Consider the following 11,205-nt stretch of genomic DNA (forward strand, 5'->3'; position numbering starts at 1 on the left):
ACTGTGTGCGTACTGTGCACAAGAATAGCGTTATGATTTCAAAAAAACCCTCTGGCTCCCGACAAAGCCTTGCTGGGTCACATTCGTTTCAGGCCACTGCAGTAAGGTATTTAACTCTCAGGCTGTTTGATGTTGCTTGCTTCCTAACACTTCAAAATCTATTTTACTTTCAGGTCAAATACAAACAGGGCACTTACTATTCATTACAACTAGGCGTGTGTTACTAGCATTGATAGTGAGTCAAATCTGACTTTTTCAAAGGGAAATGTCACAGGATCCAGAAGGGTTTGTGTATGTATTTTTCTTTTAGATGCTGGTTTTCATCTGACCTTCACCTTTGGCAGTTCTCTTTGTGCCAGTAAAGTTTCAGTGGATAGAGCTAAAACCAACTCACACGGGGACTTCACCAAAACGTCTTATCCCTATAGGAGCAAATAACTGAGTCCAGTCTTTGTGATTCAGGAGATGGTGATCTACACAAAGGGCACCAAATGCTTCAGCAGAGCCTTTAAATCTCCAGACCCTTTGAAGATTTGGTTTTCAAAACACAGGAAAATTGTGGCATTACAATTACAGAGGCCTGGGTGAGCAATTCATGACTGCAGCGTACAGAGACAGCTTAGTCATTTGGGTTCTACAGCTTGAAATCCCTCCTGAAGAACCACACCTCTAACCTTTCAAATGAAATACTATGGCATCCCCTACGACCACCCGTGAGACACCCACCCTGCAAAAAAAATCAAAACTGAGACAGAGAGAGGGAGAAAGAGAGAAAAGACCATGTTTCACATGGGGAACACCTGGGTAGTAGCAATCCTTCAAAAAGGATCTGGGGACTACAGCCGGTGACAAATGGAATGTGAGTCAGCAATGTCCTCTTGTTGTGAAAAAGGCATACTACAAATTAGGATGCATAAACAAGGCTAATGTTTTTAAGGCATGTCAAAGACTCTTTGCTCAGCATAGTGGGGAGTTGGCTGTATCCAACTCCGGACACTGTGCTAAAAGTGTAGAGAGTGTGCGCAGAAGAGTAACAGGATGATCAAAGTGGTTCTTACATTGCTGGTAGGGAAAAACACAGCAAGTGGGTGCATTATTCTCCTTTCTGGAAATGACAAGAAGTCACAAGCTTAAATTGTCACAAAAAAAGGTGAAATACAAGATGGAGGACTGTGCAGCAGTAAAGCAAATTGCCTTGGGAAGTCGAGGGAATTCTGTCCATGTAGGATTTTAAGAGCAGGGTAGACACACCTCTGGTAGGAGTGACATATAAAGCTTTGGTTTCCTCAGGCAGAAGAGGAAAACTAATCTGTGCAATTCCCATTTCGCATGAGAGTTTTAATCACTGAACTTCCAGGTGAAAGGGAACAAGCCGTGTTCTGTGAAGTCTGCCTCACATGCTCCAGTGGGTGTGGAAAGGGAGACAGCTGGGACATTACTTGTTTGCTGAAGCGAGTTTTCAGTTTTCTGCTTGGCACTGTCCAACCCAGGGGGGGGGTTTCAGCACATCCTGAAGTGGCTTCTATGTTCCTGTGTATAAGTATTCATGAAAGCTGGTAGTTTTAGATGTCCTCAGAGGTAAGTTGAAAGCAAGCAGGAATTTTGGAGATCTGAACTTTGGATGTGGATACTTAGCAGCTTTTGGTCTCCCTGCATCCTTTAGAGGAAAGACTGTCTTGGAGAGATGGTGGGCAAGAAGGAAGATCCAGGGAACTACAGGCTGCTCAGCCTGACCTCAGTCCTTGGGGAGCCAATCTTCTTGGAAGTCACTTCCAGCCACATGAAGGACAAGAAGGTGATTGGGAGCAGCCAGTATGGATTTACTAAGGGCAGATTGTGCCTGACCAGCCTGATTGCCTCCTCTGAGGAGATGACTGACAGCGTGGATGAGGAGTGGATATTTACCTTGCCTTTAGCAAGACCTTTGACAGGGTCTTCTGTAGTATTCTCAAATAGGTGAGTTACAGACTGGATGGTAAGGTGAGTTGCAAATTGTCTGGCTTGTTGGGCTAAAAAGATGGTGGTCAGCAGTACAAAGTCCAACTGATAGCAGGTTAATAGTTGTGACCCTCAGGGTTCATAATGGAGCTAATACTGTTCAACATCTTTATTAATGATCTGGACATCTGACTGGGGGAGCAGTCAGTACGAAGGAGGAGGGCAGGTTCATTCAGAGGAACCCAGGCAGGCTGGGGAACTTCATGAAGTCCAGCAAAAGCGAAAACAACGTGCTGTACCTGGCACGGAATAACTCTATGCAGCAGTACATGCTGTGGGCTGACCGGCTGAAAAAAAGCTTGGCAGGAAAGGACCTGGCAAGACAAGAAGTTGAACATGAACCAGCAGCAGGCTCCTGAAGCAAAGAAAAACCAACAGCATCCTGGGGCACAGCAAGCATCTCTAGGGAGATGATCCTTCTCCTTTCTCTGGGCACTGCTGAGACCACAACGGAAATCCTGTGGACAGTTTTGTGAAGTACAAGTACGAGAAGGTTCCAGTATGAGAAGGACACTGGTGCGAGTCCAGCTCAGAGGTACCATAGCGGGCAGGGGGCTGAAGCACACGACGTGTGAGGAGCAGCTGAGAGATGTGTGTTTGTTCAGTCTGGAGAAGAGATGCCTCAGGGGACATCTCACTGCTACCTACAACTACTTGATCAGAAAAGACGGAGCCAGACTCTTCTCAGAAGTGCACAGCGGGAGCATGAGAGGCAACAGCGAAAAGGGAAATTCTGGCACAATATAAGGAAGAATGTTTTCATTATAAGGGCGGCCAGACAGCGGAACAGGGGCCCAGGCAGGTATTGAAATTCCCATCCTCGGGGAGATTCCAAACATGACAGGACACGGCCCTGAGCTATCTGCTCTAACCAGACCTGCTTCCAGCCCACGGGCTCCTGGGATTCTATGCAAAACACTGGACCGGAGTTTCCTTAAACAGTTTACTTAACACAGGGTTTTGGTTTGTAGATTAGGATGAGTAAAGGACAGCAATATCCATGTGATCCTTCTGTTTGAAACTACTATTTAAATGAAAATTAAATGGTCAGGCAATGGGCGTTAAGATGCTTTTCCAGTATTGAGGCTGCTATATATATGGTATAAGTGAGCAGAGAATCTACCAGCAAACCCTGGTGGTGCATCGATCTTAAAGACACTTCGCCCTCCTGTCTGCTCCCTAGCTGTTCACCTGAGAAGTCTGAGGAGAGAGAAAAGATCTCTTCGACATTAGATGTTTTCCTTTGGTATTTGATTAGGCGTGCTTGAATTTCTTAGCCTTTTCTATCCTAGGAACATGTTGGTGTGCATCCTATTTTGCAGGAAGCGATATATGCCTGCTAAATGTGTATCTGCTCCCCTGCCTCCCTTCCCTCTCTCACTTCTATTATAGAACCAGGAATACACAGCATGAGTCCATAATTTATTTAATATTATTACATATGTTTCACAACACAGTCTGGCTGCCTCGTCATAGCTAAACTACCGATCTTCAGGGCTCACCAACAACAAAATGTATCTTTTACTTGAAACAAGTTTTAATTTGAATCACAAATTCTTTCATGTCTGATTTATCAGCAGTGTGTTGTACAGTAAGGGTATCCAGGAGAGAATCACTTTCCAATTCAAGCTCTACAATACTACCAGCTTATTGAAATTACGTATATCATACCCTTCAGGCATTTCAAGTGTACTGCTAAAATTTCAGTAGACAATTCCACAGCATGCAATATTATTAAGATGAGCTGGTGCTTTACTTGAAGTTCATGCCTATCAGCCATAAGGCTGTGCCAGGCACATGGCTCTGAATGCAAAAAGATTTTTAAAATAGTCTTTTTTTAAGTTTTTGAAGGATGACTACCAGACTGAGTCATTTGCAGCTGGACAAAGATGACATGCCATGACCTGATCAGTGAAGGTAACTTCTTCGTATACGCCTTATAGAGCCCAACATAATCTTAACTGGGACAACCAAACCTTTAGGAGCTATCACATACAGGGCTCAGGAACTAATTAAGAATAAGCTAACAAACTCAGGTGAGACCTGAGCTCCTGTCACATCTTAATTCAAAATTCAAACCAAAGGAAAAATAACCATCATTCATGACGCTAGAGTTTGGTACATTTTTTAAATTCTCCAGCACAGTTTCCTAGCAAAACAAAGCTTTTGTGAGTTTGCCATCTGCCTGTTAGTCCCCCTTATACACTTTTTAAATGTTGGACAATTTCAACAACAGTGACAGAGACTTAATGGCCTCAGAGATGTTGCATTTCTGTATCTGGCCCACATATTTTATTGTTCCAAGCTATCATTTCTGATTGGTCTCATGCAGGATGTGCTTCCTGGGCCAAGAAATGAAAGAGCAGAAATTCTTCCCAGAATGAGACAGGAAAAAAAAAAAGTCCCACATGTATGCTATTCTCTAAGACTCTCAGCATAATTTTTTAGATTTCAGACCTTCATACACACAAACGCATGCACACGCATGCACACACATGCAGATTTTAGTTATTTTCAGTGTTCAGTGGAATATAAAATACAAGCTTTAGTTATTAGTGTTCCTGTTTTTAGATCAGAGCTGCTGTTGGGATTAGATACCAATAAATAAAATAATTAAATTCTGCAAAACTTTGGGCAAATAAGTTTATTGGCAGACCTCCCCTTCTGATTTCTCTCTTTACATAAATTGTAAGCTTTTCAAGAAAGGGACTGTCTCTAAATACATTTTTGGACAACCCTTAGCATCTTGAGCTTGGTCCTCTGAGCATGAAAATAATAACAAAAACCCCCAGTAATAGTGTTTTTTCAGACTATTATGTGGGAAAAAAGTAAAATCAGTTATATGGGTAGGATTAATATTCTGTTAGGGTGGTAGACTCATAGCTCTATCTTGTGTGTGGCTGACTCTTGAATAATGTGTTTTCTCTACTGAGAACAAAATAAATCTTAATTTAAACTTCAGGAAAAAAAAAGTTCTTATTTTGCCCATTCATTCTCCCATCTCATTACCATTCAAATCTTTAGGAAAGCCAACATATTTCTAGGGAGTCCAGATTGTTTTGCTTAGCACTATTACAAAAGAAGAAACTGAAGAAGAAAATATTTAGTAAGGAGTATCTCTAAGAAATCAAAGTGTTTTAATGAATATGTTTAAACCCTTTAAGGCATTACCTCTGAGGCATGCCTTTTGCAAGCATTATTTATTTTAATTATAGGGACGTGATGCATATACGTTTGACTCGATCATCTTTTTATAAATTACTTGGCCTTAGCCTGCAGACTCTGTGGGATGAAAACTGTTTTGGAGTCCAGTGTTTGCAGAGCCTAGCAATAAGCAATACAAATAATCATAATTTAGCCTGATCTATGCAGTTATAAATAAAGGTGATAGTTGGGTCATCCTGTCCCAGAAACATTTTTCTTACCACTGCTGATTTGAAGCATTTTTGGCATTTCATTACTACTTTTTTCCTGTTTTTCTTGGGAGTCATTTGCCTGGGAAAGCTTTCTTGAGGGGATTTGGCAGCAGGCTTGACTGCTGGGCGTTGGGAATGACTTCTTTTTCCTATCAGGGAGATAAAGGAATGGGACAATATGATTGCACATCATCTCAGTTTTGTGGGACCAGGGCTTGGAAGTGCAATATTCAGGTGACCTTCCACGGCAAATTAGGAAATAGTATTGTGGTCTTTCACTCTCTCAAGTGCCTAAGAAATTAAACTAACTTTGTGTAAGGTATTAAGGTATCTTTGGCAGTTATGATGAATTAAAATATAGTACCCATGCGTACCTTCTGACTTTGGCCTTTTTTCTTTGGAATCTGACATGCTGGACCATGACTCAGACTGAGTCTGAGGCATAATTGAAGGTTGTTTTACTTCAGCCCTTTTGCCCTCTCCGAGAAATGTTTAACATGCTTCAATGTAGAGACTATTTTAGTTCTGGATCTGAAGGTCTCCCTGCAGCCTTCTGGAAAAGTCTCTGAAGTGCTTCCCTGACTTCAAGGTATATACAGCAATGACAAAGTACCCGAGTACCCAAGGAAGCGGCACATTGTTATATTTGTCTGTCTGCCGAGTTAAATCTCCTTCCTTGCAGCACACAAAGTCAAAGGTCAGAGGATCTGTGTACATTTTAAAAGGTGTTGAAAATGCCTGTGATGTCACTGCATGAGTGGGATGCATTTTTCTGAGATAACATGCTGTAGGTCATGCCGCACTGTTATACTCTCACAGACGTGTGTTCTCCTCTGCGCGATATACGCTGTAATATCCTATCTTGTCCTTTGTCACTGATTACCACGCAGGCCAGTAGAGGCAGGTGGGAGGCTAAGTGTATAGTTAGGCAATAACAAAATGTTCTTTCTAATTTTTCAGTGTGTCCAGTCTGTCTCTGGTGATGGAAATATGGTGATGAATTAAGTTGTTTTCCTTCCCTTCCCTTCCCTTCCCTTCCCTTCCCTTCCCTTCCCTTCCCTTCCCTTCCGCACTTCTACTTATGTCTCTTTATAAAGAGGTATAGCCAGAGATGGACCTGAAACTCTTGCCCTTTTTCCCAGGTCCAACACTCCTGAATTTTGGGCATGTTTAAAATCAAAGCTGTATCTAAGAATGATAAACAATCCCTATTTTTATAAAAACTCAAATAAGAAGAGGCCTTAAGCTGGAACTGTACACCACTGATATTGGAAAGGATGGAGTTGGGGTGAGAAAAGCTGCCTTATACTATCTGAGGACCTTGACCCCATGCTGAAATCCATCAGGTTGCATCTTGAAATCCAGATTCATATTTGGTGGCTTGTACTTATGCTTTCTGTGAGTAGAAGTTTTAAAGAACAGAAAACTACTACTTGGCTATTTACACCGCAAGTTTCTTTAGTTTCTTGCCTATTATTAAACTGAACACTAACAGTGATTTTGTGAGATGCAAAGAAATCCTACATCTTACAGTTCAGTCCCGAAAGAAGCTCAACAGAAGCACACGCAGCCTATCGCTGTTCTTCATATCAGTAGCTATATACGTTTGCATAGCTCCCCTCACCTATGGCAGGTTAACAGCAGCTTCACAGTGTCTTAGTACTGGAAGCAAAATGACATTGATGTTAGATTGTCTTTCCTCCTTTTTTTCTTTTCTTTTTTTTTTTTTTTTAAATCTCATTTAGTGACCTTAAAATTCCTCCAGAATAACATTTACTTCGGTTTAAACTGTGAGTAAAAAGTAAAAGGTTAATGCATTATCAGCTCATTCTACCGCTTATTCTAAGCTTTTCAGTTTTAATTATCTATCTCCTGCTTCTTACAAGTTTAACCAGAAATGAATGAATAGAAATACCAAAGCTGAATAGATAACGTTGTCAATCAGCTGACTTTTTTGCTTGTTCTGCTTCACAATTTTTATTCATCTTAAGAGAGGATGAAAAATCATACAGGTACAAATCTTTAAGGCACTAGGGCTAGCCTGTGATTTGGAGACTCATTCAGTTGCTTGCTCTGAAACACACTTCTTGTATGACCTCAGGCTCTTGTAAAATGAAGATAATAGCACTCTGTAGCTCACACAATGTTGTAAGAATGAATGCACTAAATATTTTGAGATGCTTCAAATAGACGGGGATTAGATGGGTAATGAAGGTAAACCAGCAGGTGAATTTATATCTTGTTTTCTAAGGAGGAAACTAACATTTAAAAGCACTGAGGTGATTACCTAATAAATCAGTAAACCTCAGTTTCGCAGTTTCAAGTTCATGTAAAGAAATTGGGAGCACAAATTCCATAAAAAGACAACAGGTTTAAGTTTTCAAACCTGTGGAAAAATATACCTTTTTTCTTTCCCTTGTCCCTGTAAAATGTGAAAGATGGCTTTATTGCAATGTAAAAATACTTATCAAGATTTAGAAGGAGCTTAATACAATTTCAGTTTTCTCAAGTAAGTTTTTCTGTAACACCACAGGTAATTTAAAATGTATTTGGACTGGTGTCCTGATAAAATAAGGTAAACCCTGGGTCAGATAATGTGCAGAATGGAATATAAAATTCAGTGTATTTGTTCCTTCAAGTACTAAACAGCGAAGTTTGGAGTATCACAGGAGACTAATGAACAGCAGATTACATAAAAATGAGAGCTCAGTGCAGAAGCATAAGACAAATGACACAATACACTGAAGAATCACGATTTGTTTTAGAGACAATTTCATTTGAAGGAGTTCTGTTAGTACTTGTAATTGATTAAGTATGGCCTTAGCATATTTGTCAGGAGGAAAAATTAAGAAGCTTGTTTTCATGGTATCTAGGTGAACAAGGTCAAACCAAAGCACAGAATAAGATAATACCAATCCTAGTGTAAATATGAGAACACTTTAGAGGCTAGTTAAAATATTATAAAGACTTTTCCAAAACGCACCTCTCCTATGAGAGGTTTGAATGATATTTCTCTGCTCTCTTTTAGGGTACGTGTTATCCACAATAAACCCAAGAAATTGTCCATAATAAACCCATGAAGTTGTAGTTCCAAGAATAATCAATATTTATTGTTTAAGCGATCAAACCTAGCTTCTCTTCCTTGGCATGGAGAAATGCTATTTTTTTTTCAAACCCTTCAATTTCTTTACTAAGCAATGCCGCTGTTGATGCTGTTGCAGGGTGTGCCCACTGTTATTAACAAACAAAATAAGAAAGGAGACGTTGTTTCCTAATATTTACTATTGAGTACTGCTGTCGATTAGGATGGCAGCTGAGCTATAGGCACTGCAAAGCGCGGCAAGGCGCAGCTCTCCCCTTCGTCACCAGTGTGCTGGCTCTGGTGATAGCTCACTCCGTGAAGTGCTTCAGGTGAAGGTCCAGCGCTTTATTCTGTAACATGGCTAATGTTAGCCTATAATATATCATGGTGAGAAGGCTGACTTTTTGGTTCATGGCAATTAGTTTCTTCTCCAAATTATTCAGATGAATAGTTACTGTAATTGCTGTCTCAGCTATGGCAACTGCAGATGCTGTTCTTTGTACGTTGGAGCCTTTTAAAAACCTAAGTCATTTGCCTCAAGTATTTTCTATTTTCTGTTTGTTACCTTGTGTTTTCAGAAACTGCCCTCTTGTCCTTCAAAACAGGAAGGCTCGGTTGGCCCTCTCTGTTCTCTGCTTTCTGTCGTATGCTCGTATCTTTTCTGTGCTTTCTTTTCCCAAACTGAATAATTAATCTTTTTTTTATCTTGTTTTAAAAGGGAAAACATGCCCCCTTCATTTCTGTTCATCATCCCACAGTCTCATTTTGCCTTTTTTTTTTTTTAGCTCAGTTTCCTAAGGCTTGCATGTGCACTCTCTTTCTCTGTAGATGTCTATATACCCTTATATGTCAATTTATAATGGCATTCAATTCACTGACCAATTTTATCTAAATTTGTCAGGGGACAGAGTTCTCAAAGACAATTAACTCCCTATAAATAACTTTTAAACAAGTGGCTAAGAAAATGCAGCAATGTGACCTCACTTTAGCAGACTTCAGAGAATTCACACCTGACGGGGCTTGAGAGCGCTCCTGGGGAAAGTCTCGTTCAGAGAAGCTGGGCTGCCCGCCTGCAGGCACTTACCAGGATCTCATGGAAGTACCCGTTTTTAATGAGGGGCATAATTGAGAAAGAATGAGGAGCTGCCAGCACGTCCGGGAAAAATACTTGTATTTTCCCTCTTCTTCGCCTTAAGTAGCTTTTAAAGTTTTTTCTTTTAGCTCTCTGCTGGGCAGTAAGGGGCCAAATCCGCCTATCGTCCTGTTCCTTGTGAATTCCTTTAATCAAAGAAGCCGACCCAGCTGTACCAGCCCCCCATGGCCAACCTCCTCACGAGACCAGAGCCGCCCTCGGGGCCGCCGGCTACGTCTGCAGCCCAGGACGGTAACGGTGACAGCCGCGAGGAATTCCCACCCTTCGTCGTCGTGCCCGCTGCTGAATGTCCTCCGCGTTAGTGCCGGAGTGAGGAACCTGCTAGCAGCCATAGAAAACCTCGCCAGTGCAGCAGAAGCATTCTGCTTCTGCGTTCTGAAACGAGCGCGTGATTAATGCGCAAGTGTTAGGAGGTGTTTAAGCACCTCTAGAAATGAGTGCTGCCTCATAAGCATATACTTATTTTAGATCAAACCAGATCACATTTTTCGTTTTTACACTCAATCTATTCTTCTGTTAATTCTGTAATAATAATATTAACTCTATTCTGTGTGTGCAGGAGAGTAAAAACGGTCCAAATGGAGACATCTATATTGTTCAACAACAGCCAAACCAGAAATACTAGAGGAGGTCAAAGACGATGATAATGGTCTCTGTTTTGCCTATATGCATCCTTAAGGAATATTTTGCACTTCTTTTTTGTTCTTTTCACCTTCTGCCTTTTATTCTTACTACTATGAAATTTCAGCTTAGGGAATATACTTCATTATTCCTGGTACCTCTACATGCTTCTTTGTGTTAACCTTCTACAAGAGATGACTCTAGTAAAAAATAATGCAAAGACAAGGCCTGTGAAACTGAATAATCCTTACTCATGTGAGCAGTCTCAGTGAAGAGAATTTTTCTAACAGCTGACTATTCAAGTACTTTTTGCTTTGTATAAAAATAAATTATTTTGTTTGCTTACGCTTTTTTCCATACAAAACCTGTTCTAACTGCACAGGCTGTTTGACAAGTAACTTGATGCTTAGTGAGAGAAGCTAATCCCCACAATACAAGCAGATCACAGTAAAGAATATGCTATTTTCATATAATTGGAAAAAAAGTTTCCTATTTCCACTTGAAACAAACAAACTGCTTTCACCTTTCCAGTTATTAGTACTCATAAGGCGACGTTATCAGTTACTAAGGTAACATGGATCAGGAAACATATTTACTTATCTTTCAAGGCCACAAGGTTTTATCATAGTTAAGAGACAATGTTACATTAACCTAAACATCTGCTGTGCATAACAGAAAAAAATCCAAATTATGTTTTGAATGTTTGCTATTAATTATAAATAACAACACAACTTTTATTCTAATGACATCAGCTGTGATGAGGACTTATAGTATAGGGTGTATTTAAAACTATTCCACCCATTTGTATATATTTATCACTGATTTTTCTTTAACATTAAATGGCTTTTAAAAACACATAATTCTGGTGTGCATTCAATTCCTATTGTGCAAAATTTGCCAGATAGGCCCCTCCTCAAATGCCAAGGGAGGTTTAG

Source organism: Aquila chrysaetos, chromosome 7 (genome assembly GCF_900496995.4).
Source record: "Aquila chrysaetos chrysaetos chromosome 7, bAquChr1.4, whole genome shotgun sequence".
Taxonomy (NCBI): Eukaryota; Metazoa; Chordata; class Aves; order Accipitriformes; family Accipitridae; genus Aquila; species Aquila chrysaetos.